This window comes from Balaenoptera musculus, chromosome 11 (genome assembly GCF_009873245.2).
Source record: "Balaenoptera musculus isolate JJ_BM4_2016_0621 chromosome 11, mBalMus1.pri.v3, whole genome shotgun sequence".
Taxonomy (NCBI): Eukaryota; Metazoa; Chordata; class Mammalia; order Artiodactyla; family Balaenopteridae; genus Balaenoptera; species Balaenoptera musculus.
The window spans coordinates 96,705,769-96,733,124 of record NC_045795.1 but is presented as its reverse complement, the minus strand read 5'-3'; the positions used below and the strand labels follow the sequence as shown (position 1 = coordinate 96,733,124).

General features: G+C 40.4%; 1 long non-coding RNA gene across 2 annotated transcripts; it reads right to left on the bottom strand.

Moving 5' to 3' along the window:
• Positions 1–512: 512 nt before the first annotated feature.
• LOC118904346 lies at positions 513–27,354 on the bottom strand. Of its 2 annotated transcripts, XR_005021967.1 has the most exons (4): positions 26,864–27,354; positions 25,895–26,038; positions 1,767–1,866; positions 513–1,311 (listed from the first exon to the last, which is right to left on the bottom strand). It is a non-coding gene; the product is annotated as an uncharacterized LOC118904346 (long non-coding RNA). The 2 variants fall into 2 exon arrangements; XR_005021966.1 differs by lacking the exons at positions 513–1,311; positions 1,767–1,866 and adding an exon at positions 24,120–25,416 and having other exon boundaries at positions 26,864–27,352.
• Positions 27,355–27,356: the final 2 nt, after the last annotated feature.

Sequence of the window (27,356 nt, the reverse complement as noted above, 5' to 3'; positions counted from 1 at the left end):
AGTTACATAGTTGTAAACACCCCAAACCCTTAGCTTTTTTAAGATTCAGGGTTTTCTATTCGCAGATTAAATGTCTTTAAAAATATGACTAGGCTTTTGAGAAAAAAATAAAACTGAAAATCTTGAAAACCTCGACATATCAGAAGTGTTTATTTTTTGGAATTGTTACCAAGTCCAAGCTCGCTCTGCTCGCCACACAACAGGGCAATGAATCGCAGACGAGGTGTTGAGGCAGGGAATAGACTTTATCAGGAAAGCCGGCAGATGGAGAAGATGGCAGACTAGTGCCTCTGAGAAATCATCTTATCAGGGTTTGGATGCCAGTTTCTTTTATAGAATCAGAGAGGGAGAGGCGGAGAGGAAGTAAAGTAAAAGGGCCATCAGTCTTGCAAAACATCTCCTGGAATGACCAGCCTCGGTGAGGGGATGTGTTTTTTTTTTTTCCTTGCAGCCATTCACAGGTAGGCAGGGTTCCCTGAGGCAGGCCATTTTGTATGATTATAATAACAAAAGCAACGCAAAGGAAAGGTTAAAGTTAAAGAAACAGATCCAACATGGAGTCCAATTTAGCTCTTCCCTGTTAAAATTCCCCACTGTCAATGTCCATTCCACAATCTTGTGGAAAAAAGGGGTGACAAAGTTCTAACTGCTCAGTCGGATGGATCTTTCTGGGAGTGTCCGCCATCAGTGTCAGTGTTCCAGATGTTGAGATTTGTCTTTTGTTCCGCTTTGGAAGTGTCTGCTTGACACCTGTAGACTTAAGAATATTCACAACCTAAAAGTTGAGAGTTGTCAGGAATTTTGAGGGCTTCAAGCCCAGGAGGCTGCATCTCAAGTTAAGAAATTTAGCATTTTTCTATGTATGGGAAGATGCTAGAGTCTGGGCTCACTGAAATAATTTCTTTGATATGCACCACAGCCCAGATGGGGCCTATATCCTGTATTTTCACATCCTGCGTTTCCTCAGGGCTCACCGTAGGGAGTGGCTGCAGTCTGATGGCTGCTAGATGGCAGGTCTTCTTCTCCTTCCTGAGTTTCCTCAGTGTTCACCGGCTCACACTGGGGGGCTGCAATCGCTGATGATTGATCCTCTCCTCTTGGTCAGGAATTTGACCAATATTTGGGAGACATTTCATGACCAAATTTTGTCCCATGGTGCTGGGAGGCTCATCCTAGGTCAGGCGAAAATTCTTGATATGCCACTCCAGGTGCTAATTTTTGGATTAGGCCCTATTGATAATTAAAGGTTCTCTGGATCCTCTGTCTAATTATGATCCAGGAGACATTTTCCCTTGTTGCTTCTTGCCATACCTAGAATCACATTATTACAATTATTTTTATGTTATAAAAGTGATCTATTTCCTTAAGATGTTTAGCCATAGACGTTTTGTTGGAGGCCTGGTTACACACTGGGTACTGCAAGAGACAACAATCTTATAAAATAGGATATAAGTAACAGCTAGTAACATTGACAAAGACATAGTGCAGCAGGGAGACACAAAGCACAAACAATTTGGAAATAAAGAACAAATTAAAACAATGATTAGCATAATATCAAGTCCACAGGAGAACCAGCTGGAGACAACAAATTCTGTCAGGATCAGGTAGAGAGAAAAAGATAAATGTTTCATCTTTGTTTAAAAAGGCATACTTTATCAACTTGTTGTAGGTCATAGCATAAGGTTATAGCATAAAAGTTTTTTCCTAAAAACAAAGATTAAAGTCAATATATTTCCTAAAGTCATAAAGTTATAAATCATATTTACCAGTTCACTCAGTCCCATGTAATTAATTCCCATTGATCTGGATGAAATAATCAGGTTTCCCATCAGTTTTGTCATTTGTTACCCAGTCCGGTGATATTATCTAAAGGCAATAAGAAACTTATATTTGTTAAAAAGTTCCTTTTTATCAGTCTTCTTGAAAAATCTTCATTTTGTAAAAGCATCAGGACAAAAAACAAAATAGTATGGTTAAAAATTTGAGTACAGGTCTTCCCTGGTGGCGCAGTGGTTGAGAATCTGCCTGCCAATGCAGGGGACATGGGTTCGAGCCCTGGTCTGGGAAGATCCCACATGCCGCAACTAGGCCCGTGAGCCACAATTACTGAGCCTGTGCGTCTGGAGCCTGTGCTCCGCAACAAGAGAGGCCGCGATAGTGAGAGGCCCGCGCACCGCGATGAAGAGTGGCCCCCGCTTGCCGCAACTAGAGAAAGCCCACGCACAGAAACGAAGACCCAACACAGCCATAAATAAATAAATAAATAAATAAATAAATAAATAAATAAAATTTTGAGTACAATGCAATTAGCAGGATTCTTGGATATAACATTTTAGAATAACTAGTATTATGATTGATGACATATCAGGACATATCAGATGTTAGGGATTCCATATAAATTTTGGAATATCTATATAAATGACATTTATCCATACACTATAATCTAAGGTTCATCTCCAATCACTTTACGATGTTTCTGAAGTAATTTAACATACCAAATAAACTTAGTTTGACATCTCTCTCTGAGATGTCTCAGAGATGTTCTTTCGAAGTATCCAGAGTCAGCTGGAGGCTAAAAAGCTTTAGTCAGATTTTGATATTTGGGAAGTTTGTTAAAAATATCAAAAAGGTTTTAAAACACAACAGGATCGTAGGTCACTGTGAAACAGTACCAATTCATTTAACCAAAGTCACAAAATGATGAAACGAAAACAAATACGGATCACCTAAGGGCACAGAAGCTCATTTAATCTGTTATGAAAAGGAGCACGTCTAACAGAGAGAGAGAGAGAGAGAGAGATCAAATTTCAGTCTTGTATTAGCTTACTTAACGAAATCCATTTACTTATTTAACTTCAATCTAAATTCAGTTAATTCTGACCATGTACAAAACTTTCTCAGTAAAATGTAATTCCATTCCTCATACCTTCTTAACTGAAAACACACATTCTACCATACTGAAATGTTTTATTGTTTTCAGTAGCTTTAATTCTACATTTAAATTAGAATCTCTGACTATTAAAAACCTTAATTTCTAGTGACAACCAAGAGGCAAGTAATACTTACCAAATCTGGAGAAACTATTTTAGATGATTTTTAGAACATAATTATTCTTAGAGTTCACCTAAAAGCTCTTATCTCATTTATATTTACTTTAAAGTTTCATCATATCAAGTTATTTTTCTTGCTGACAAATTTGCAACAGATATAACAAGATTTCATTTAGCTTCTATTAAACCTAGGTGCAGTGAAAGTACTATACTTAATGTTGATGGCTCTAAAGACATGTCCATATTAATTAGAGCAACAAACTTAAACATTAATACTAGGTACTAATTTAATACTAAATATTTCCCGGTTCACGTGAAACTGAAACTCATTTACCTTAATTTCTCTTGTATTTAGAATTGTTTGGTTTGTATCTCTTGTATTTAGAATTGTTTGGTTTGTAAGCGCTTACGTTTCTTTAAGCCAATTAAATAAGGCTCATTTACAGATTAACCTCAGCAATGTTACCCAAAGACAAAAACACATACAAACAAACAGAGAGACATAGTTCTCATTCCAAAATTTCAGCCCTGAGTCAGGTACAGCAGTGTAAAACCCATCAGTTTACAAAAGAGGTTGGATTAAAGTTGGGTTTCTGGCAGATGGAACAAATCAAGCTCATTTGTCTAGATGGCTAAACCCTTTCTACTAATATTTATAGTAAACAAGTCAAGTTCTAAATTACTGTACCCTCTTTTACAAAATTTGCATTTTAAGAAGATGGCAGAGATAAAGGTTTTTGAGAAGACCAGATAGGACATTTGTATCTCAAAGGTACAGGCAAGTTTCTCCTAGGATGACTTTGTTTCCCCTTTGTTTAATATTTACAAGCCTCTTAAGATTACTCATATTTATTAGAAAATCAATCAACTTGTTCCCCACTGTCAGTGTTACCCGGGGCTCCTGTGGGGAAATCAGGGTCTGACGCCTCAAGTCCAAGGGAGTCCCCTGGCCTCTTACAGGATATTGGGGCAAGGGAAATTGCCCTGCTGCAGAAGTGGCTCCCAGTCCAAATTGGGTGCCCTGTCAGGTCTTAGATGGTGATACTAAACCAGGTCGTTGTGCCCCGGGTGTTACCACAGAAACTTCTATTTGATCCCAATGGGTAAGGGAAACAGGAGGCAGTGAATATGTTGGCAGCATGGAGGGGGGGGTGGCATTTGGAACAACTGCCAGTGTAGCCTGCTCAGCCACTGGGGGAGCTGGATAGGCTGGGGTGGGGGCGAAGTTTTGAAATAACATGTCCCCACTCTCATTTTCTCCCTCTCCCCCTTGGGTTTCCTTTCAGATCACGGCACTATAAGGTGGCAGTCCTCTGACTCCTTTTCCTCCTGAGGCAATAGCATAAATGCTCCTACATATGGAATCTCATCTCTTTTCCCTGCTCTTTTGCAGAACATTTCTAACTGTGAGATTGTATAATAATTGAGTGAGCCATTCAGGGGCCATCGTTCTTCTGATCCTAACATATATTGGGTTCATACACTATTACAGTAGTATATCATGTCTCTCTTAGTCACAGGCTCACGGCTATGTTTTGCCCATTTATCTAATATATGCCCCAAAGGGTTTTCCTTCGGGATAGGTGGAGTATTTCCCATTTTTATCAGTTTGACTACACCAAAACACAAAAGACACAAATTCCAACACAAAAGGCACAAATTCTAGCATCAATGCACACAAAACCAAAACAAAACCAACGAACTAGTTCCCAGATCAGGTAGACTTACCCTACAAAACCAACGAACTAGTTCCCAGTGAACCCGTTCCCAGAATCAGGTAGAGTCCAACAACAATTCCCCCCTCCAACAGGGCACCCCAACCAGATTGGCTTGTCCCGTAAAGGAAAAGCCCAGATTGAGGGGGAATATGTTCCCAGCATGCACACCAAAGGAACTTACCCTCCAGAATCGAATGGAGTCTGTCGACTCGTAGCCCCAAATAGAACGGAAGTTCCCCAGATTGGAACCGAAGTTCCCCAGATGGAACCGAAGTTCCCCAGATTGGAACTGAAGTTCCCAGATGGAACCGTCATTCCCCAAATTGAAGTCTGTCGGTTCTTTGCTTCAGCTGCCAAGCACTGGGGTAGCCGGTGCCGCTTCAGGGAACTTTGAAGGGAAGATCCTCGGGACAAATGGTCCTGGCAGCTGCTAGGGCCTTGCCCCAATATTCCCTGACCGGGCCGGCTACCCACGAGCCGCAAGTCTCCTGGCTGGCTCGCCAAATTTGTTACCGAGTCCAAGCTCGCTCTGCTTGCCACACGACAGGCCAACGAATCGGAGATGACGTACTGAGGCAAGGAATACGACTTTATTCGGAAAGGCGGCAGACTGAGAATATGGCAGACTAGTGTCTCTGAAAAACCATCTTATCTGGGTCTGGATGCCAGTTTCTCTTATAGAATCAGAGAGGGAGAGGCAGTGAGGAAGTAAAGTAAAAAGGCAGAATAGAGAGGGAGAGGCAGTGTGGAAGTAAAGTAGAAGGGCCATCAGTCTTGCAAAACATCTCCTGGAATGACCAGCCTTGGTGAGGGGATGTGTTAGTTTCTTTTTTCTTGCAGCCATTCACAGGTGGGCAGTGTTCCCTGAGGCAGGCCATTATGTATGATTATAATAAAGAAAGCAATGAAAAGCAAAGGTTAAAGTCAAAGAAACAGATCCAACGTGGAGTCCGATTTAGCTCTTCCCTGTTACAGAATTACATATAATTTTAGAGTTCCTCTTTCTCTTCATCAAAAGCATAATCTAAAGTAATTGGTCTCTTAATGCCTGTCATTCTTCAATATATTTGCAGTGTTGTTAAAAATTTTCAGATTTAAGGATGATAACTCTAGTGACTAAAATGTTATAATCTAAGTGCACATTGGTTAAATAAAGCTTAGCATTTGGCAATAAGTTAAAATTTTTATACATTTGGGGAAAGGGGTGGATAGTGTAAATAATTTTCAATTACAACATGGAATAGGATGATGACTTTTTTTGTGGTTTGACAAAGGAAATTTAGGTTTTATTTTAATAACTTCATTGAACTGTCAAGCAAATAGGAAAAATGAAAAAATGAAAAAGTCCTCTTGTAGCTGATAAGACAGTGCTGGTTTGGTTCAATTAGCAGTAGGCTCCATGTCTGATTTTATTTGAGCTAAATTAACAAAAATTTTCATTAAAAAAAAAAGATTCAGGATTTTCTTAAGTAATCAAAGACCTGATAAAGATAACATGAAGTACAGTAAATTATTTTGATAAGACACAAAATCTTCGCTTTCCAGGCAGATTACTTAAAAGGCGCTTTTTCTCACCAAAAAACACATCTTACATTCCGTACATAGAGAAGTTTCCTGTATTATTTCTAGTAGTTTTAATTATATACATGTTTTAGAATTCTTAATCCTTAGAATCCTTAATTCCTATTTAAAACTAAGAAGTAAGCCATCTGTTACACTAGCATTTTGTGGATTGGTAAATTTATAAATACATTTCATAATGTCTGGAAGTATATTCTTCCTCATAGTAAATTTATCAATGTGGTACAAAACATATTTATTAACAGAACAATATATCTTTAGCTCCTCTGTAAAGGAAGCTAAATTGGATAAACTTATGATCAGAAGTTAATGTTTCAGCACTTTATCCTATTTGGAAATGATCTAGATATTCAAGGAATATCCATCATTTAACTTATCTTAGTATAACTCAGTATAACTTTAGGGTTTCAAGTTGCCAAAAAGATTTTGGAAACTATTTTTAAGTAGACATACTATAAAGCATAATTATTGTTGAAAAGTTCATTTGTAGGGACTTCCCTGGTGGTCCAGTGGTTAGGACTCAGTCCTTTCACTGCTGTGGCTAAGGTTCAATCCCTGGTCAGGGAACTAAGATCCTGCAAGCCATGCAGTGTGGTCAAAAAAAAAAAAAAAAAAAAAGAAAAAGTTCATTTGTAAGTTCATTTTACTTACATCTATTTAATTTACTTGTTCTTAACAATTATGTTTGGATTATTCATGAAAATTTCATGAAACGCTAAACAGCTAACCATCATCTTTGGTTATCTTGCTTGCTAACAAATTCTATAACAGATATAATAAGAGGAGCTTATTTGACTTGTAGTAAACCTATGTAGAATAAAAGTTGTATGTCTGTGTTATATTTAATGCAGATACTCTAAAGACATTCCTATTTTAAATAAACCAGCAAATTTAAACTAGCTTCCCCCCCAAGATTATCCTAGATCATGTGACCTTGAAAAACATTTGAATTAGTTTTATATTTCTGAGAGTATGTTTAATTTCTCTACAAATGAATTTTGGCAATACCATCGGAAGGTAGAAGAAATATCACCCATCTATAAACACACATATAAAGATATACATAAACATACAGAAGAAAACAGAGATCTTATAACTTTTATTTAAAATTTTAGCCATGAGATGGGTGTGGATCCAAATTGTGTTTGACAGGAGAAATAAGTTAAGATTACCTGTTCGGATGGCTTAAACTTTTTAGTAGTATTTAAGAGAAAGACTTTTAAGATTTTTCGTTTGCCTAGTTTCCAAAATAGACTTTCCCTTTTTTTCCCCTTCTGATAAGAATTACCTCCTTGAAGTTTGCTTTTCAATTGATGGTTCTCAATTCATAGAGAAGACCAATTAGAATATTTAAATCTTAAAGACACGGAGAAAGAATGTAAGTTCCTCCAATGAATAGGGCAGGTTTGGGGATTGGTAAAAAGGATGGGGGGGTGTTTTCTGTTCTTGTTGTAAATCAAGGACAGTTGTTTTTAATTCCTCCCAGACTTGGGTTGCAACCTGAAGGACATCATAGATTGACCCACCCACCTAGCTACTATGTCTCCAATTTGCTTCTTTTTTTTTTTTAAACTTTATTTTATTTATTTATTTTTGGCTGCGTTGGGTCTTCGTTGCTGCGCATGGGCTTTCTCTAATTGCGGCGAGCGGGGGCTGCTCTTCGTTGTGGTGCACGTGCTTCTCACTGCGGTGGCTTCTCTTGTTGCGGAGCATAGGCTCTAGGCGCCAGGCTTCAGTAGTTGTGGCACGTGGGCTCAGTAGTTGTGGCACATGGGCTTTGTTGCTCCGCAGTATGTGGGATCTTTCCGGACCAGGGCTTGAACCCGTGTCCCCTGCATTGGCAGGCGGATTCTTAACCACTACGCCACCAGGGAAGTCCCCCAATTGGCTTCTTTATATCAGGGATAAGATATTCAACTAAGAAGGAAATCAAAAGATTCCTATGTTGTAAATTCAGAGCTGTTTTTGGAAATTTATTTTTCTTCCTCTGGATATATGGTTTCATTTTAGCTTAGGGGAGAGGGCCTAAAAAGAAGTTCCTAACCAACTTTGAATATCAGCTTCCAATTTGGCCAACTTCTAACCATAGAGCTACTTAAAAAAAAAAAAAAAAATCCTTTCAAATATCTTGTCAGGCTTCATCTGGGACAAATGGTAAGTGTTACTGGCAGTAACGAACAACCCCATGGATGCAAGAGGCATCCCCAGAGACAGTGCAAAAGATACTACCCTCCCAAGATCCAGAGCCACTCCCAAAGGTAGCCAAAGGCTTAGACCATTCCCTTGAGAGCTGGTGTGGAAAAAAATGCACAACGTAAAAGTTGAGAACTATGATTTATTCGGTGAAATCTCTGAGGACTTAAGCCCGAAAGACAGCCTCTCAGATAGCTGTGAGGGGCTGCTCTGAAGAGGTAAGGGGGGGAGCCAGGATATATAGGAGTTTTGTAACAAAAACCAGGCAGTCAGAAAATCAAAAGACTACCTGTTAATTAAAGAAAACCAGACATCTCAAGTTAAGGAATTTAGCGCTTTTCTATGTATGGGAAGATGCAAGAGTCTGGGCTCTTTGAAATCATTCCTCTGCTCTGCACCTTAACTATCTAGGGCCAGTATCCTACTTTTTTTCCATCTTGAATCCCTCAGCGTGCACAGTTGGGGGTGGCTGCCACGGCTGCTTGGTTTGACGGCTGCTACATCCTTTGTTTACTGATAAGGCAGGCGACATTTTGACCCTAGCTGTGACCCGCATTTCTGCATATGTGAGTAGTGACAACCTATATGCCCCAGGCAGGCAGAAACCTGAACAAAGATCTAAGGACACCAAACTAAACAGACAAGAAGGCAGTAGCTGTCCCTGGGAAAGAAAGGATTGATAACCAATGGGTATACCTCAAAACTAAATTCACAAGAGCCTGGATTCGGAAAGGAAAGAACAACGAAATTGTACCTTCCTTCCTCAACCAGGCACTACAGAGATCCAGAAAAGCTGACACTGATAAGAATTCTCACCTTTCTCAGGCTTCTGCCAGTTTTCCCAGGATCCCATTTACAGGCTCCAGAGCAAGTGGAGTTTAGAGAGCGCACTCCTCATACCTACAAAAATCTGACAAGGTTTTCCATTAATTTCAATTTTAGTTTCCCCTTGGCTGTTTAAGGAAATAACTGGTGGCATTTTACCCGAGAACGCCTTGGAGTCCCATCAACCCTGAGAGAGGTCCAGGTGGGGGTGCCCTTCAGGGGTACATGTGGGAGCATTCGAGTTAGTGTGGAAGGATTTGACAAACTTTCAAGGACATTCTCCCAGTGTCCCAATTGACTGCAAAACAGACATCGAATTCTGGGCCGGTGCTCCGTTGATGGACCCCAAGAGGGTGCAATGGGGGATGCCCCGTGTTTTAGATTTCTGGCCTTGGAGCTGCTGCGGTTATACGATCACTAACTGGGAAGACTATTGTTTACTATCTTGTAGTCTCTTCAGAGGGGAAAGGCAATTCAGCCTGAGAATTAGTAGACAGTGAGTTCTCAGGTAAAGGAGACTAGAGGGAGCAGCAGGCGTCATGTCAGTCTTACAGTCTTTTATCTTAGGCACCTCTTGTGTCTTTAATTTTTTTTTAGATTTTGCAACTGATCTTTCAATGAAGCTGTTTTGGAATCTTGAAGACTTTTGGAGGCCTACTTATTTTTAATTGAAGTATAGTTGATTTACAATGGAGTAGAGTTGTGTTAATTAACACAACATTAACACAATGTTGTGTTAATTTCTGCTGTGTAGCAAAGTGATTCAGTTACAAATATATATATATTCTTTTTTTTTTTTTTTAATTACAGGGAAAGAGAGTTTTTTGTTTTGTTTTGTTTTAACTTTTTTTTGGGGGGGGGTTTATTTTTATTTATGGCTGTGTTGGGTCTTCGTTTCTGTGCGTGGGCTTTCTCTAGTTGCGGCAAGTGGGGGCCACTCTTCATCACCGTGCGCGGGCCTCTCACTGTCGCGGCCTCTCTTATTGCGGAGCACAGGCTCCAAACGCGCAGGCTCAGTAAATTGTGGCTCACGGGCCTAGTTGTTCTGTGGCACGTGGGATCTTCCCAGACCAAGGCTCGAACCCGTGTCCCCTGCACTGGCAGGCAGATTCTCAACCACTGTGCCACCAGGGAAGCCCAATATATATATATTCTTTACATTCTTTTCCATTATGGTTTATCACAAAATATTGAATATAGTTCCCTGTGCTATACAGAAGGACCTTGTTGTTTATCCATTCTATATATAACAGTTTGCATCTGTAACCCCAAAGTCCTACTCCATCCCTCCCCCACCCCACAGACCACACGTCTGTTCTCTATGTCTGTGAGTCTGTTTTGTAGATAAGCTCATTTCTGTCATATTTTAGATTCCTCATATAAATGATACCATATGGGGACTTCCCCAGTGGCGCAGTGGTTAAGAATCCACCTGCTAATGCAGGGGACACGGGTTCGAGCCCTGATCCGGGAAGATCCCACATGCCGCAGGGCAACTAAGCCCATGCGCCACAACTACTGAGCCTGTGCTCTAGAGCCTGTGAGCCACAACTACTGAGCCCGCGTGCCACAACTACTTAAGTCCGTGCACCTAGAGCCCGTGCTCTGCAACAAGAGAAGTCACCTCAATGAGAAGCCTGCACACTGCAAGCCAAGAGTAGTCCCCACTCACTGCAACTAGAGAAAGCCTACACGCAGCAAAGACCCAAAGCAGCCAAAAATACATATAAATAAATAAATAAATTTATATATAAAAAAAGATACCATGGACATTTTAAAAAAATCAATGATATCATATGGTATTTGTCTTTCTCCTTCTGACTTACTTCACTTAGTATGATAATCTCTAGTTGCATCTATGTTGCTGCAAATGGCATTATTTTGGTCTTTTTTATGCCTGAGTAGTATTCCATTGTATATATATTCCATTGTATATGTGTACATCTTCTTTATCCATTCATCTGTTGATGGACAGTTAGGTTGTTTCTGTGTCTTGGCTATTGTGAATAGTGCTGCTATAAACATACGGGTGCATGTATCTTTTTGAATTATAGTTTTGTCAGGATATATGCCCAGGAGTGGGATTGCTAGATCATATGGTAATTCTATTTTTAGTTTTCTTTTTCTTTTTTTTCCTTTTTTTTTGGCTGTGCCGCACGGCATGCAGGATCTTAGTTCCCTGACTAGGGATGGAACCTGTGCCCCTGCAGTGGAAGCATGGAGTCTTAACCACTGGACCACCAGGGAAGTCCCATATTTTTAGTTTTCTGAGGAACCTCCATACTATTTTCCACAGTGGCTGCATCAACTTACATTCCCACCAACAGTATAGGAGGAGAACACTACCACTTTCAATGATTTGTTAATCAATCAACTAACTAACCAAGTTTATATGGAGTGCTACTATGTGCCAGGCACCAGGCAAGGCCTGGGAGTGAGTGGTGGATCCTTGAGCTTTGCTATTCACCGTCTTGTAGGGAAGGCAGAGGGTAAACAGCAATCCAGTGGGTGGAATGCCGAGGAAGAGCAATTTAGATGCTCTGGCAACGTTTGCTCTTCTGGAATCTCATCTGCAGAAAATCTGAACAAGGAGGCTGAGTTCCCAGTTGACATCTCTCCCAGGACAGCTGCCTGAATCAGAGAAGGAATTAACTCTTCAGCCAGGCTAATATATGTCCTCAATTTAATACTGCTAAATGGTGGGACTTCCCTGGTGGTCCAGTGGTTAAGAATCCACCTTCCAATGCAGGGGACACAGGTTCAATCCCTGGTCGGGGAACTAAAATCCCACATGCCATGGGGCAACTAAGCCTGCACACCGTAACTACTGAGCCCGTGCGTCACAACTAGAGAGGAGCCCACGTGCCGCCACGAAGAGCCTGAGCACTGCAACTGAGAGCTGATGCAGCCAAAATAAATAAATAAATAAATAAATAAATAAATAAATAAACATTTAAAAAAAAATTGCCAAATGGTATCCCCAGAAAGATTCTGGGTAGAGTTTCACTATTGTTAATCAAGGGCCTGTCTGGTGGATTATTTAATAACAAGCCCCACTCTCATGACTTCTGACTTCAAGATGGATTTTTTTGGCCCAGTTGAAGTCCAGGAAATTACATTTCTGATTGTCAAGTCTACCTTACAAATAACTGGGATGAATCCCCAAAGAAAAGTGCATGGACGTTGGAGTCAGGCAGACCTGGCTGTGTTGGGTTTCCAGGCTGTGTAACCTTGAGCAAGGCACTTTTTTTTTTTTCCCCAGCTGCGCTGCACAGGATCTTAGTTCCTAGACCAGGGATTGAACCCGGGCTGGCAGTGAATGGACAGCCAGGGAATGCCCGAGCAAGGCACTTCTGTTCTCTAAGTCTCAGTTTCCTCATCTGTAAAGTGGGGACACTGGCATCTTTGTCATTGGTCATCAAAAGGATTAAAGGCAATACATATTATACAGACCCAACACATGGCAGTCAAGAACAAATGTTTTCGTTGTTTTTTCCTTGTTGCACAAAATGACATTCAAATCAGTTGGGCTTTCTAAATAGGTTGGATTTCTTGCTAGAGAGAATGGCAGGGAGGTTAGTCAACATGGCTGGGATTCTTTTTCTTTATTTTCTTTTTATTAGGAAACTAAATTTTATTTTTGGGATTCTTTTAGTTGTATAGCTCTTTGGTCCTTTTTAATTTTTTTTTCCAAACCAGGATGATATTTGACACTTCAGAAAAAAATCCAACGTTGGCTGTTTATAGGAATAAGAATTATCCTTCATAGGAATGTATAAAAGACCTTCAGAGAAGAGAAGCAGTATGAAGTCCAACCAAGCCCTGGGAACTCATCATAACACATTTACTGGAAATGTCCATCTTATCCATAATTAAACTATAGCTGTTAAGTTTATACTGCAAGTGAGAAAAATAACTATTTTGACTCCTCAATCTTTCTTTAAGATAAATTATCACTTTTTTCATAAGGTATCAGCTATAAGGAAGCTTAGTGAAGTTTTGATTTTTTTGAAAAGAAGTTAATGATCTGGAAGTTTCAACTCACTTGAGTTAAAGACTGACTCCCCTCCCAGGTCAAGGTGTACACCATGGTCTGCAGCAGGGACGCACCTGTGTAAAATGGCTGGGACTCTTGGGACAGAGTCTTAAAAAAAGTAAATTAGTCCTATTTTATTCTAATTATAAAAGTAATACTGAATTTCAGCCTATATGGTAGACTGAGTTGGTAACAAACTATCTTTTCTCCCGGTCTACACTACTAGAATTGTTTGGAAATGTTGCCTACCAAAAAACCATTTCCAACTCCAACTTGTCCTTTCTTCACCATTGCAAGAGCCCACTTACCACTACAGAGAGTGGAGAACGCTCACATTCATTTTTCCAGCCTCTCTTGTGGATATAGGCAGGTTACTGAGTCCTGGCCATTGGGGACTGAGGGAAAGTTTGCAAAGGGACTCTGGGGAAGATTATCCTCCCTAATAGAAAGAGAGGCATGAGAGGAAAAGCCCCCTTCCTTTACTCTGGGCATGGCCATGTCTGCTGCTGCTTGTGACCATAATAAAGAATATTACAGATGCACTGCAGAGAGGAAAGATGGAAAGTTCTCGGTTCCTTGCTGTCATTGTCGAGTCACAAAGTTAAGATGAGAATCCTTAATCTTTGCTACAACCATTCATCATTGAGAATTATGTTAGCTATAAATTTGTCATATATGGCGTTTGTTATGTTGAGGTATGTTCCTTCTATACCAAATCTGTTGAGAGATTTCATCATGAAAGGATGTTGAATTTTGTCAAATGTTTTTTCTGCATGTATTGAGATGCTTATATGGTTCTTATCTTTCATTCCATTAATATGGTGTATTATATTTATTGGTTTGCATATGTTGAGCCATCCTTGCATCCCAGAGATAAATACCACTTGATCATGATGTATGGTCCTTTTAATGAACTGTTGAATTCAGTTTGGTAGTATTTTGTTGAGAATATTTGCATCTGTATTCATCAGGGATATTGGTCTGCAATTTTCTTTTCTTGGAGTATCCTGATCTAGCTTTGGTATCAGGGTAATGCTGTCCTCATAAAATGAGTTTGGTAGTATTCCCTCCCTTTCAATTTTTTGGAAGAGTTTGAAAAGGATGGGCATTGATTCTTCCTTAAATGTTTGGTAGAATTTACCCATAAAGGCACCTGGTCCTGTGTTTTCCTTTGTTGGGACATTTTTGAATACTTATTCAATCTCCTTACTATCGGTCTGTTCAGATTTTCTATTTCTTCATCATTCAGTCTTGGCAGGTTGTATGTTTCTAGGAATTTATCCATTCTTTCTTTTTTTTAAAAAAAATTATTTATTTATTTGGTTGCACCGGATCTTAGTTGCAGCAGGCGGGCTCCTTAGCTGCGGCTTGCCCGCTCCTTAGTTGCAGCACGCGAGCTCCTTAGCTGTGGCATGCGAACTCTTAGTTGCGGCATGCATGTGGGATCTAGTTCCCTGACCAGGGATCGAACCCCGGCCCCCTGCATTGGGAGCGTGGAGTCTTAGCCACTGGACCACCAGGGAAATCCCTATGCACAAGTTTCTGTGTGTACTTATGTTTTCATTTCTCTTAGGAAGACCTTGAGCTTGGAACACATGGAGAGCACTCACTTGCCCCTAAATTAAGTTAAACTATGCATGTTTAGGGTATGTAAAGCTCCAGATGGTCAGGTTAGAACAAATGTGGGAATGTGTTTCTATGGCATCTGCTAGTCTTTGAGAGTTTCCCAGGAGCAACCACCTCTGCTTCTTATAGCCTTCCTATGTCTCAGATTTGAGGTCGTAACCTGGTCACTGTTCTCCTATGTGAGGACTGTAATTGCTGGGTCATATGATAATACTATGTTTAACATTTTGAGAAACTTCCAAATTTCTTTCCATTTTGTATTCTTTCATCTTTGGCCGTGCTGCACGGCTTGCGGAATCTTAGTTCCCCAACTAGAGATGGAACCCGTGCCCCCTGCAGTGGAACTGCAGAGTCCTAACCGCCGGACCACCAGGGAATTCCCTCCAGTTTGTACTCCTACTATCCATGTATGAGGGTTCCAATTTCTCCATCCTCATCAATACTTGTTATTATCTGTCTTTTTAATTTTAGCTACCCTAGTGGTTGTGAAGAGGTATCTCAATGTGATTCAATTGATTTCTGACAAAGGTGCAAAGGTTATTCAAAGGAGAAAAGATAGTCTTTTCAACAAGTAGTGCCAGAACAATTGGATGCACATATGCAAAAAAATGAACCTCAACCCTAACCTCTCATCATAAAGAAAAATTAACTCAAAATGGATTATAGACTTATATGTAAAGATTAAAACTATACAACTTCTGAAAGGAAACTTAGAGGAAAATTTTTATTACCTAGATCAAGCACAAATTTCTTAGATATTATATAAAAAATATAATCCATAAAATAAAAAATGATAAATTGGCCTTCATCAAAATTAAGAACTTTTGTTCTTCAAAAGATACTGTTAAGAGAATGAAAAGATAAGCCACAAATTAGGAGAAAATATTCACAAAACACATATCTAACAAAGGATTTCTATCCATAATATATAAAGAACTTTCAAAACTTTATAATGAGATAACCAACAGCCCAACAGAAAATGGGCAAAAGATTAGAACAGACACTTCACTAGTTAAGCAAATAAGCACATGAGAAGATGCCCAACATCATTAGTCATTAGGGAAATGTAAATTAAAAGCCACTCAAATGGCTCAAATTAAAAAAAAAAGTACCAAGTTCTAGTGCAGATGAGGAACAACTAGAACACTTATACATTGCTGGTGGGAATGCAATGTGGTACAGCCACTCTAGAAAACTGTTTGTCAGTTTCTTATAAAGTTAAATATATACTTATCATATGACTTAGCAATCTCACTCCTAGGTATTTACCTTAGAGAAGTGACAACTTATATTCATACAAAAGCCTATACATGAATGTTTAGAGTAGACTTATTTATAATTTTCAAAATGTGGAAACAATCCAAATGGCCCTCAATTGGTGAACAGATAGATAAACTACGGTTCATCTCTACAATGGATCCCTACATAGTAACTAAAAGAAACCAACTACTGATACACCCAACAACATGGTTGAATTGCAAATGCATTATGCCAACTTAAAGAAGTTAGACTGAAAATGGTACATACTGCATGATTCCATTTATGTGACATTGTTGAAAAGGCAAAACCCACAGGGAAAGAAAACAAACAAGTGGTGGGAGTTTGGGATTGATATATACACACTATTATATTTAAAATTGATAACCAACAAGGACTTACTGTACAGCACAGGGGACTCTACTCAATATTCTGTAGTAACCTAAATGGGAAAAGAATTTGAAAAAGAATATGTATATATATATATATAACTGAATCACTTTGCTGTGCACCTGAAACTAACACAACATTGTAAATCAACTATAGTCCAACATAAAATAAAAATTAAAAATAAAAACAAGAAAAAAAAAGAAAACAAACAAGTGGTTTTCCAGGGTTCAGGGTGGGGTGAGGAGCCAACATCAGCGGGAAAGTAGGGAATTTTGGGGAGTGATGGAACTGTTCTGTATTTTAATTGTGGCAGTGGTCACACACAACTCTATGTGTCTGTCAATACTGAAGTGAATGAATTTTATTGTATCTAAATTATACCTCTGACCTTGCCTGAATTTCTTGTCTGGCCTCTGATCAATTTCTATTGATTGAGGAAGGCCAAGAACCCTGGTCGGTATCACATGGAGTGAGATATCCAGACCCCCAGGGGATGGACAGCTGCCCAGTCTATCCAGTTTCCACGTATGAGCTGCAATGAAACTAAACTAGATGGCACATTCTTTACCCTTCACTGTAAACATCTTCAGTCTGTTCTAAAGCGCTGCAGCTCCGGGATACTCGAGTCTCCTGGGTGGTGTTCGCTGATACCCACCCACTGTGGGGTACAGCACACCAAGGTACGTTGCTCCATGTCAGACCCCTATGCCCTTTTCCAGGCCACCCTGGTCACCGTCTGTGGAGAAGGCATCTTACCAGCAAGCCCGGATAGACGGTTCCCCACCACTGCTCATGCAGTCAAGAGTTGGGAATGTTCTAGAATTGCTTAATTAGGAAAGTTCCTTTCACACTCCAGTGGTGATTTTTGATTGAACTCAGCATGAGGTTTAATCCTCTGGCAATTCTTCCTGGATGAGCCTATGCTTTAAAAGATCTATGTTGGGCCACCAGGCTACTGAAATCCTGTTAATCCTTCAAGGCTCATTTCAAATGCTCCCTGCTCTAGGAAGCCTTCCTGGGTTTCTTCTTCCCTCTCAACCAGTTGTGACCTCTCCCTCTGTCACATATTCTCTTAAAGCATCTGGCACTGCCTAGGTACCCCAAAATGCTGATCCCTGCTTCCTCACCAGAGCACCTTTTGTATGTCATTTACTGTGCTTATACTGAACTTGTTTTAAACTTGTTTCTCCCAACAATCCTCTGTCTGTCTGTCTCTCTCATAAAAGCAGGAACTGGGTCACTCCTTACACTGTGAAATTTATCCCTAAAATGCCCAAAAATGTCCATGATCACATGGCAGGCACTGCGATTGACATTTCATCCTCAGAAAATAGAGAGGTACAGGGATCCATGGCTCTCCTCAAGTCTTATATGTGAGAGCTGGGATTCAAAACCAAGGTCATTGGAGACCTGAAGTTCAGAGCTCTTAAGTTGTAGCATGGTGGCTTTTACCTGGTAGATGTACAAGGAAGATGTTGTATTGACTTTCCCTATTAGTGATCTGTTCCTGTGTGTACCACTAAAATTGGCTGTTTTTTGTCTATTAATCAATAAAGTGTTGTCTGAACAGCAAATAAAATAAAATAAATTATACCTCTGAGACTTCCCTGGTGGTCCAGTGGTTAAGACTCCGCCCTTCCACTGCAGGGGGCATAGGGTTTGATCCCTGGTCAGGGAGCTAAGATTCCGCATGCCACGTGCACGGCCAAAAATAAAAAATAAAATAAATAAAATAAATAAAAATTTTAAAAATTTAAAAATAAATTATACCTCAATAAAACTGACTTTCAAAAATTATACTTTGGGGAGCTTAACTAGAAGATGGAACTAAAAATATATAGGTAACAACAACAAAGATGGAAGAATATGATTCTAAGTTAAAATATTCTAAGATCCATTTTTGCATAGGAGGAGTATAGAAATCTTAATTTACTTTAGATATTATGTTAGGTATCTCTGTTTCAAAATGTAGGGGTAACCAATAAAGGGCAGAAATAAAATACAGGCATCTCTTGCTTAACATCAGTAATCTGTGTTAGAAATCAGATGTTCTGTGTGAAAACACAGACCAGAAGGAAGTGTAGTTCCCATTATTTTAAATGGGAAAAATTATAATGCATGATGTGTCAACACCAAACCCCAAACAATTTCCTAAAACATAAATAAAATACAGTGAAACACCTGTACACAAGCACAGTCTATTGTATAAGATTTAATATGATTAACCAGCAGTAGCAGCGGCACTTACATCTGTCCCAAGTCTGGGTGAGGGGAGAACTAGGCAGCCCTGTACCACAGGCCCTCACACTTTCTTTCTTTCTTTCTTGAAGAAACACAAAACCCTTGAGATTCATGTACTGTATGACGGAGAAAAAAAAAGCACCTAATGTTCCCCCCAAAAGAGATAGTATATTTTGTACTTTGTAAAGTGTTCATTAAAATGGAAGAAAAAAATGAAAAAAACAAAAGATTTAATACGATTAAAACCACTGCTTCCTTCAAACAGTGTAGTACCAACATAAAGATAGACATACAGACCAACAGAACAGACTATAGACTAGAAAGCCTAGAAATAAAGCCACACATATATGGTCAGTTGATTTTCAACAGGGATGCCAAAACCATTCAATGGGGGAAAAGACAGTCTTTTCAATAAATGGTACTGGGACAACTGGATAGTCACATACAAAAGATTGAAGTTGGACCCTTACCTTATACCATGTACAAAAATTAACTCAAATAGATTAAAGACCTAAACATAAGAGCTAAAACTATAAAACTGTTAGAAAAAAACACAGGGGAAAAGCTTTACGCCATTGTATTTGGCAATAATTTCTTGGATAAGACACAAAAGCACAGGCAACAAAAGAAAAAATTGATAAATCTGACTTCATCAAAATTTACAACATTTGTGCATCAAAGGACACTAACAAGAGAGTGAAAAGACAACCCACTGAATGGGAGAAAATATTTACAAATCACATATCTGATAAGAGATTAATATTCTGAGAATATAAAGAACTCCTACAACTCAACAACAAACAAGCAACCCAATCCAAAAATGAAGAAAGGCTGTGAATAGACATTTCTCCAAAGAAGATGTATGAACATCAATAAGTCCATGAAAAGATGTTTAACATCCCTAGTCATTAGGGAAATGCAAATTAAAACCACAATGAAATACCACTTCATAGCAAGTAAGATGACAATTAAAACAAAACAGAAAATAACAAGTGTTGGCAAGGATGTGGAGAAATTAGAATGCTTGGCACTGCTGGTGGGAATGTAAAATCGTGCAGCTGCTGTGGAAAACAGTTTGGTGGTTTCTCAAGAAGTTAAACATAGGATTACCATATGATCTAGCAATTTCAGTTCTAGGTATATAGCCAAAAGAATTGAAAGCAGGGACTCAGATGGTTATTTGTACACCAACGTTCATAGCAGTGTTATTCCCAATAGTCAAAAGGTAGAAACAACACAAATGTCCATCAACAGATAAATGGATAGACAAAATATATTATATACATAAAATGAAATATTAACTTTAAAAAAGAATACAATTTTGATACATGCTACAACATGGATGAACCTGGGAAACATTATGCTAAGGAAAATAAGCCAGACACAAAAGGACAAATATTGTATGATTCCACTTGGATAAGGTACCTAGAACAGGCCAATTCATAGACAGAAAGTAGAACAGAGGTTACCAGGGGCTGGGGGACACAGAAGAAATAGGGAGTTATTGTTTAATAGGTACAGAGTTTGTTTGAGATGATGGAAAAGTTCTGGAAATGGAAGTGGTGATGGTTGCACATTGTGATTGTACTTGATGCCACTGAATGTACACTTAAAAATGGTTAAAAAAGTTTTGTTATGTATATTTTACTACACACAAAAAGCAAAACCAGAAACCACTGCTTCCTAACCACCAAATAAATGATGCTGCTGTTAGCAAACGAGAGCCTTGTGTGTAACAGCCCGATACCATGATACTTCCCTTAGCACCAACATCTCAGATGCACACCCATTTTGTTGATGTGGAGGCAAAATTTACAAAGAACACTTCATTCTGATATTCTACCAATAGTGGCTGGAATATTGCTTGAGCTATTTCCTACACTGAGTTCTGTTTAAAACATTGTGCTGAGTTTTAGGGATGTAAATATAAAATTTTCTTATCTAAATATTGGTCAGAAAATGTTGCGTTGAGAGGTAAGATACTTGTGTGATGTTCTGGTATTGAAAACCAAGAGGATTCTCATGGGAAATGTCTCACAAAGTATGAATTACAGATCTTCCAAACTAAGAGAAGAAAAAACCAAGAATAAAGAAAACTAAACCATTAAAATAGAAGGCTTGGAAGGAGAAAAAAGATGAATAGAGAAAGCATAGTAAATGTAAAACACAAAATTAGATGGTAGAAATAAGTTCACATTGATCAATAATCACAATAAATGTAAACAGATCAATGTTTACCTATTATAAGACAGAGACTTTAATATTGGATTTTTTTTATGAAGCTTTTTGATTTTTACAAAAGATACTCCAAAAACATAATGACAGAAAGACTAAAGATGAAAGACTATACTTCAGGGAAATACTAGTCAAAAGAATGCTAGTATGCATCTATAATAATAACTTCATCTCAATATATGTAGCAAAAAATCAATAGACTCACAAGGAGAAACTGGTAAATCAGCAATCATAATGGGAGATTTTCCTCCCCAACATTTTTTAATGAAAAATTTCCAATGTACCACAGGCTGGAAGAATCTTAGAGCATACATCCAAATACTTACTGTCTAATTCTACCAATAACAGTTTTACTCTGTATTTGCTTTTTCACAGGTCTATCAATCTCTCCATCTTTCTATTCATTTATTAAGCCATCTTATTTTGCATGCATTTCAAAGTAAATTCAGTTCCTTTTCCCTTAAAGACTTCATTAAATAAGGTCGAATATCTGATTGCAATTTTTTCTTTTGAAATGAATTTTATATACAACAAAATACACAAATCTTAAGTGTGTATTTGCTGAGTTTTGACAACTGCATATATCTGTGTAACCTAAACTCCACGCAAGATACAGAACATTACCATCATTCCATAAAATTCTCTCATCTCCTTTCTTAGTCAATCATAATGGGAGATTTTAACACACTTCTCAGAAATGCATGGATCAAGCAGACAGAAAAAAAAAAAGAGTAATGATCTACAAAATGTGAACAATGCAATTAACAGACTTGAGCTAACAGACATAGAAAGAACTTCCTTCCATTAACAGGGAGAGCATATTCTTTGAAAGCACATTTATGAAAATGAACCATGTACTAGGCCTCAAAGGGATATTCCACAGACTCCAAAGTATGAGTGTCACACAGACCACATTCTCTGACCACAAAGCTAGCAAACCCATCTTGCCATGGCTTGGGAAGATCTTGCCTGGGCATGGAGCCAACCATGGATGGAAAAGCAGGGTCCATGGGTAGATGTTGTCTCCCAACCCTATCACATGAGCTGCTGGATCCTATTGGAACCTATTCCTGCTTATGCCAGTTTTTATTGGGTCTCTGTCATTTGCAACCCAAGAGTTCTGAATAAAACAGATACTTCCCAGGTGAGACATGGTACAGCTATGAAGGCATCTTGCTATTGAATGAACAATTCTTCACACGTAAAGTTTGTTTCAAGTATAGAGCCCATTATTTCATCACCCATGAAAGAATACATATTTTTTAATGATGTCCTCTTTATAGATGAAACAACTGAGATTCCAAAAGTTGAATGACTCATTCAATATCACAGCTCCAGTGAGCCCCTTCACATGGCTTTGAAAATCTCTGAGTGAACCTCTGTCATCCTAACTCTACTCCATCTGTTTCCTTGTTCCTGCACTAGACAGTGAGTTCCTCCAGGGCAGGGATCGGGTCTTCCTCATCTTTGTGTCCCCACTGCCTAGCAAAGGACCTGTCAAGTAGAAGATGTCACTGACACTTACTAGCTGAGTGGTTGAAGGAATGAATGACTTATCAAGTCAAAGAGCAAGATTTAGTGTGTGAGTTTGAGGGAGAAAGAGAAAGAAACGGCCTTCCTTAGGACTCTTTCAGGGACATGAGACAGAAAACTAATTCAAACCATTGTAAAGAAAAGAGGGGGATTTAAGAAAACCATAGAATGACAGGCATAACTTTCGCCACAGGCTCTTATAAGTATTAAGAACCTCTTCGGACTTCCCTGGTGGTGCAGTGGTTAAGAATCCGTCTGCCAATGCAGGGGACACAGGTTCGAGCCCTGGTCCAGGAAGATCCCACATGCCATGGAGCAACTAAGCCCGTGTGCCGCAACTACTGAGCCTGAGCTCTAGAGCCCGCGAGCCACAACTGCTGAGCCCTAGTGCCACAACTATTGAAGCCTGCACGCTTAGAGCCCATGCTGAGCAACAAGAGAAGCCACTGTGATGAGAAGCCCGCACACCGCAACGAAGAATAGCCCCCGCTCGCCGCAACTAGAGAAAGCCCGCACACAGCAACTAAGACCCAACGCAGCCATTAAAAAAAAAAAAAAAAAAGAAACTCTTCATCTCTCTGAGGATATGTTGGCCCATTCTCTTGGTCTTTGCCATGGGACGGTGAACATGTAGCATCCTTACAGCTTATAATCCAAGGAATGAAGAGCTGAGACTTGAACCCAGATGGTCTGATGCCAGTAACCACATGATACGGACATAAAAAGGAAACCCGGGTGGTTGAGAAGAATTGAATCCACTCTACAGAATAATCTATACAGCATGGTAGTTAAGAATGTGGACTCCACCTAGGGATAAATATCAGCTGTTTCACTTGCTAGAGGTGTGATTTTGGGGAAGTAATTTTTTTTTTCTTTTTTGCCACGCCTCACAGCACGCAGGATCTTACTTCCCCAACCAGGGATCAAACCTGTGCCCCCTGCAGTGGAAGTGCAGAATCTTAACCACTGGACTGCCAGGGAAGTCCCTGGGGAAGTAATTTAACTTCTGTGTCCTCGTCTGTAAAATGGGCATACCTCATTGTCCTCATGTGTAAAACAGTACACATCTGTATTAGTTTGCTAGGGCTACCATTATAAAATACTACAAGCTGCATGGCTTAAACAACAGAAATTTATTTTCTCACTGTTCTGGAGGCGAAAAGTCCAAGATCAAGGTGTTAGCAAGTTTGATTTCTTCTGAGGCCCCTCAGAAGGTGGCTCCTTTCTTGCTATGTCCCCCATGGTCATCATCTAGTCTCTGTCTTAATCTCCTCTTAAAAGGACACCAGTGATACTGGATTAGGGCCCACCCATATCACCTCACTTTACCTTAATCGCCTCTTTAAAGGCCCTATCTCCAAACAGTCACATTTTGAGGTATTGGAAGTTAGGACTTGAACATATGAATTTGGGGGTGGGGGAGAGGGATATACTTCAGCCCATAACACTACCTCTTAGGGTTATTGTGAAGATTAAATGAGACAATATATCTAAAGCAAAGATCAGGGGACCTAGAATGCTGTAAGAGCTTAATAACCGTTCAATGTAACTGAACACTTACTTTAGGCGTAAGGGTATCTGACAAGTCACAAATCCTTCTCTGCTAGGATATTGGCTGGAAGTGCCCTGGGGGCTTCTCTCATCCAGGTGCTCAGTCCAGGATCATCTTTGCCTTATGGTCTATAGTCCCCAACTTGAGCTCACAACTGTTCTGTTCTGTTCTTCCTGTGGAGAGTTCTCAGACTTCCTTTCTGTAACTGCTCCAAGGTTAGTCTTGAAAATGAGGAAACATTCTGTCCCAGCTACTTATAGCTCTGCGAGTGCCTTCAATAACACTGTAATTTCTACTCCTTGGGCAAGCCACTTATTAAAATTTAATGACAATCACTTACATTTATAAAGCCATTTTCAGTTTACAAAGCTCTTTGCCATGCATTCTCTCTCTTGATCCTCATAACATCTGTAGGAAGGAAGGATGTTTTTCTCTATTTTATAAATGAAGAAAATGAGGCTGTGAGGAGTAGCATCACCGTCCTAGGTCACACAGTGGCAGAGATGCACCTCAAATTCTTGTCTTTGGGTTCCAATATGTCAGGAGTAGCTCACCCTTTCAGGCATTTTTCTACAATATAAATAATCCAGTACACCAGCCCGGGTTGGGGGAGATGTAGGTAAATTATTTGGGACTATTTTGACTGGAAGTGACAAAAACCCAACTCAAACTGGCTTCAGCAAAAACTGAATTCATTGGTTTACCTAACAGAACAATCCAGAAGCAGGTCTTCAGGCATGGATGGATCCAGGTGCTCAAATTATGTCACCAGGACTGTCTCTCTCCATTTCTTAGCTTCTCTTTGTGTTCACTTTATTCTTAGACAATCTCTCTGCTTGGGGTGTCAAAGATGCCCCCCTGTGGTTGAAGCTGAAGCCCCAGCTCAACAAACTCAGTAAAAGGGGAACAATCTCTTTCTTGTAAACTGCAACAAATGACCTGGATATCAGTCTCAACTATTTGGATTGGCTTATGAGCCAATCATTGTGTCTAGAACAATGGAATATGTTCATTGTCCAGGCCTGATCATTTGCCCCACTCTGGAGAGGATTAGGGTGAGTCTCACCAAATCCAAGGCCTGAGTGAGGGGGAAAGGAGTTTCTTTAAAGACAAAGTACTGATGTCAAAAGCGGTGTGGGTGGCAGGCAGCTCTCTCCAGGGTGTCATCGCTCCGCAGAGCTAGAACAGAGCAACCAGTGAGGAGCTGGGGGCCCATCTTAGCAAGAACTCTCAGTTCTTCCCTGGAGAGAGAGTAGTAAGTGGACTTCTGTGATTTTTTTCCTGGAGTGCCTAGCTTGGCTCATCAGGATAGGAAAAAAGACAATAATTTATGGCAGAATAAGGAGAAAAGATGGAACTTCTGGCTCTGGTAACTTATATTCAGAACAGTATCCACACCAGGACCACCCACAGAAGGAGACTTTGAGGTGCCCTTTGAGGATGACTTCCCTCCCCCCTCTTGCCAGCACCTTCTGTCTCCCCATGAAGCTGTGAGCTCCAGGAGGGCAGGGACCACGTCTGTTTTACCCACCATCTTCTCCCAGGGCCTAGCATAGTGCTGTGCTGGCACACTGCAGGAGCCTATCACATATTTATTGGGTGGATGAAAAAAATTAATGAATCAGGTTGATCACTTGAATTGGCAGGATGGACTCACCTCTTTGTACAAGTCAATCCCCCTCTTTGGCCTCTGTTCTCCATCTGTCAAGTGGGAGAAGGTGTAGAATGAGACTCTCTTCACAGTCCCTTCCAGCTCATGCTTCTGGGATCTTAGGGTTCTCAGGAGACAGCCTGGACGCCTCTTCAAGGAACCAGAGGAAGGGGAAACCAAATTGATTGAGCATACTGTCTCAGGTGAGATGACTTCACATGGGTCTGTGGTCCCCAAATTGTGGGGGACTGCACATTTTTTTTTTTTTTTTAAATTTAGGAAGGAAATAACACTGCCTGTTTCTTATTTTGCCAAATAAGGCCACGGCGGGGGGCGGGGGGAGGCGGAAAACAACTGCCATTAACTATCATCATCATTTCTTTAAAAAATGGAATTTTTTATACCAGGAAGGCAGGAAGTACTTCATCTCAGAAACAAAACAAAACAAAACAAAAAAACAGTCTCTCTACCCCAGGAAAAAAGACAGGTGGCAACCTCACATGATGGTAATTATGTGTGTTTTTTTGCAGATAGATCTAAATTTCAGCAGACTGATACCTGTGTATGGTCCAGCATTTGGAACCTACTAACAGAGATTATTTTCACTACCTCTCAACACCTGTGAAGTGGGGCTTAACCTGCTCACTTTACAGAAGGGGAAACAGAGGTTCAGAGAGCAAGTGCAAGGTCACGGAGACAGTTACGTAGTAGTCAGAGTTTTCTGGATGCCAACCCAGATCATCTTGGCAGATCCTAAGCCAAAAGGTATTTCACTGCAGGGAAGAAATGACCTGCACTGGCTCCCTTGGAGTGTCCCCTCGTATTCTCGGGCCTAACCGCGAACTTCCTGGACCGGTATGCTCTGTTCTTTAACACACCCTCCTGATGCGTCCGCTTCATGCCAGGCACTGGGAGAGGGTAGGGAGAGAAACCAACACGTTCCCAGCCTCCTTTTCTCCTGTTCCCCATACTCACCCCGGGTCCCGCTCTCCAGGCCCAGCTCCACACACTGGCGGCCAACGAACCCCCACCGCGGGCGTGGGCCGCTAACAGTTTAGGAGGTTCCCTCTCCCAGAGGTGCTGGCAATTTCCTAGGAGACTCTGGGAACCTTCAACGCCTCCAAGACCCAAAGGACTGGAAGCGTAACGGTGCCACTCGAGAGACACTGTGGTAGGCTGTACCCCCGGTAATTTGGGAGCAAGGCATCAGTTCAAACGCTGTGAACTAGCACCCTGTTCTGCCCCTCCCCCGTTCCCATGGGCTTTGCGTGGCCCCACAATGGCACAGCTCCGGCCGGAAGGAGGGGGTCCCCCGAATTAGAAGGCCTTACTGTGGCGGAGGCTTACTGCTCCGGCTGGGGGACCCCAGGGACCGTGCCGACCCCTCTCCGGGACTGGCAGACACCCGAGCTCCCTTTCCTGTTCCGCTCCGCCCCGCACGCCGGCGGCAGGAACGCGCCTCCGTCGG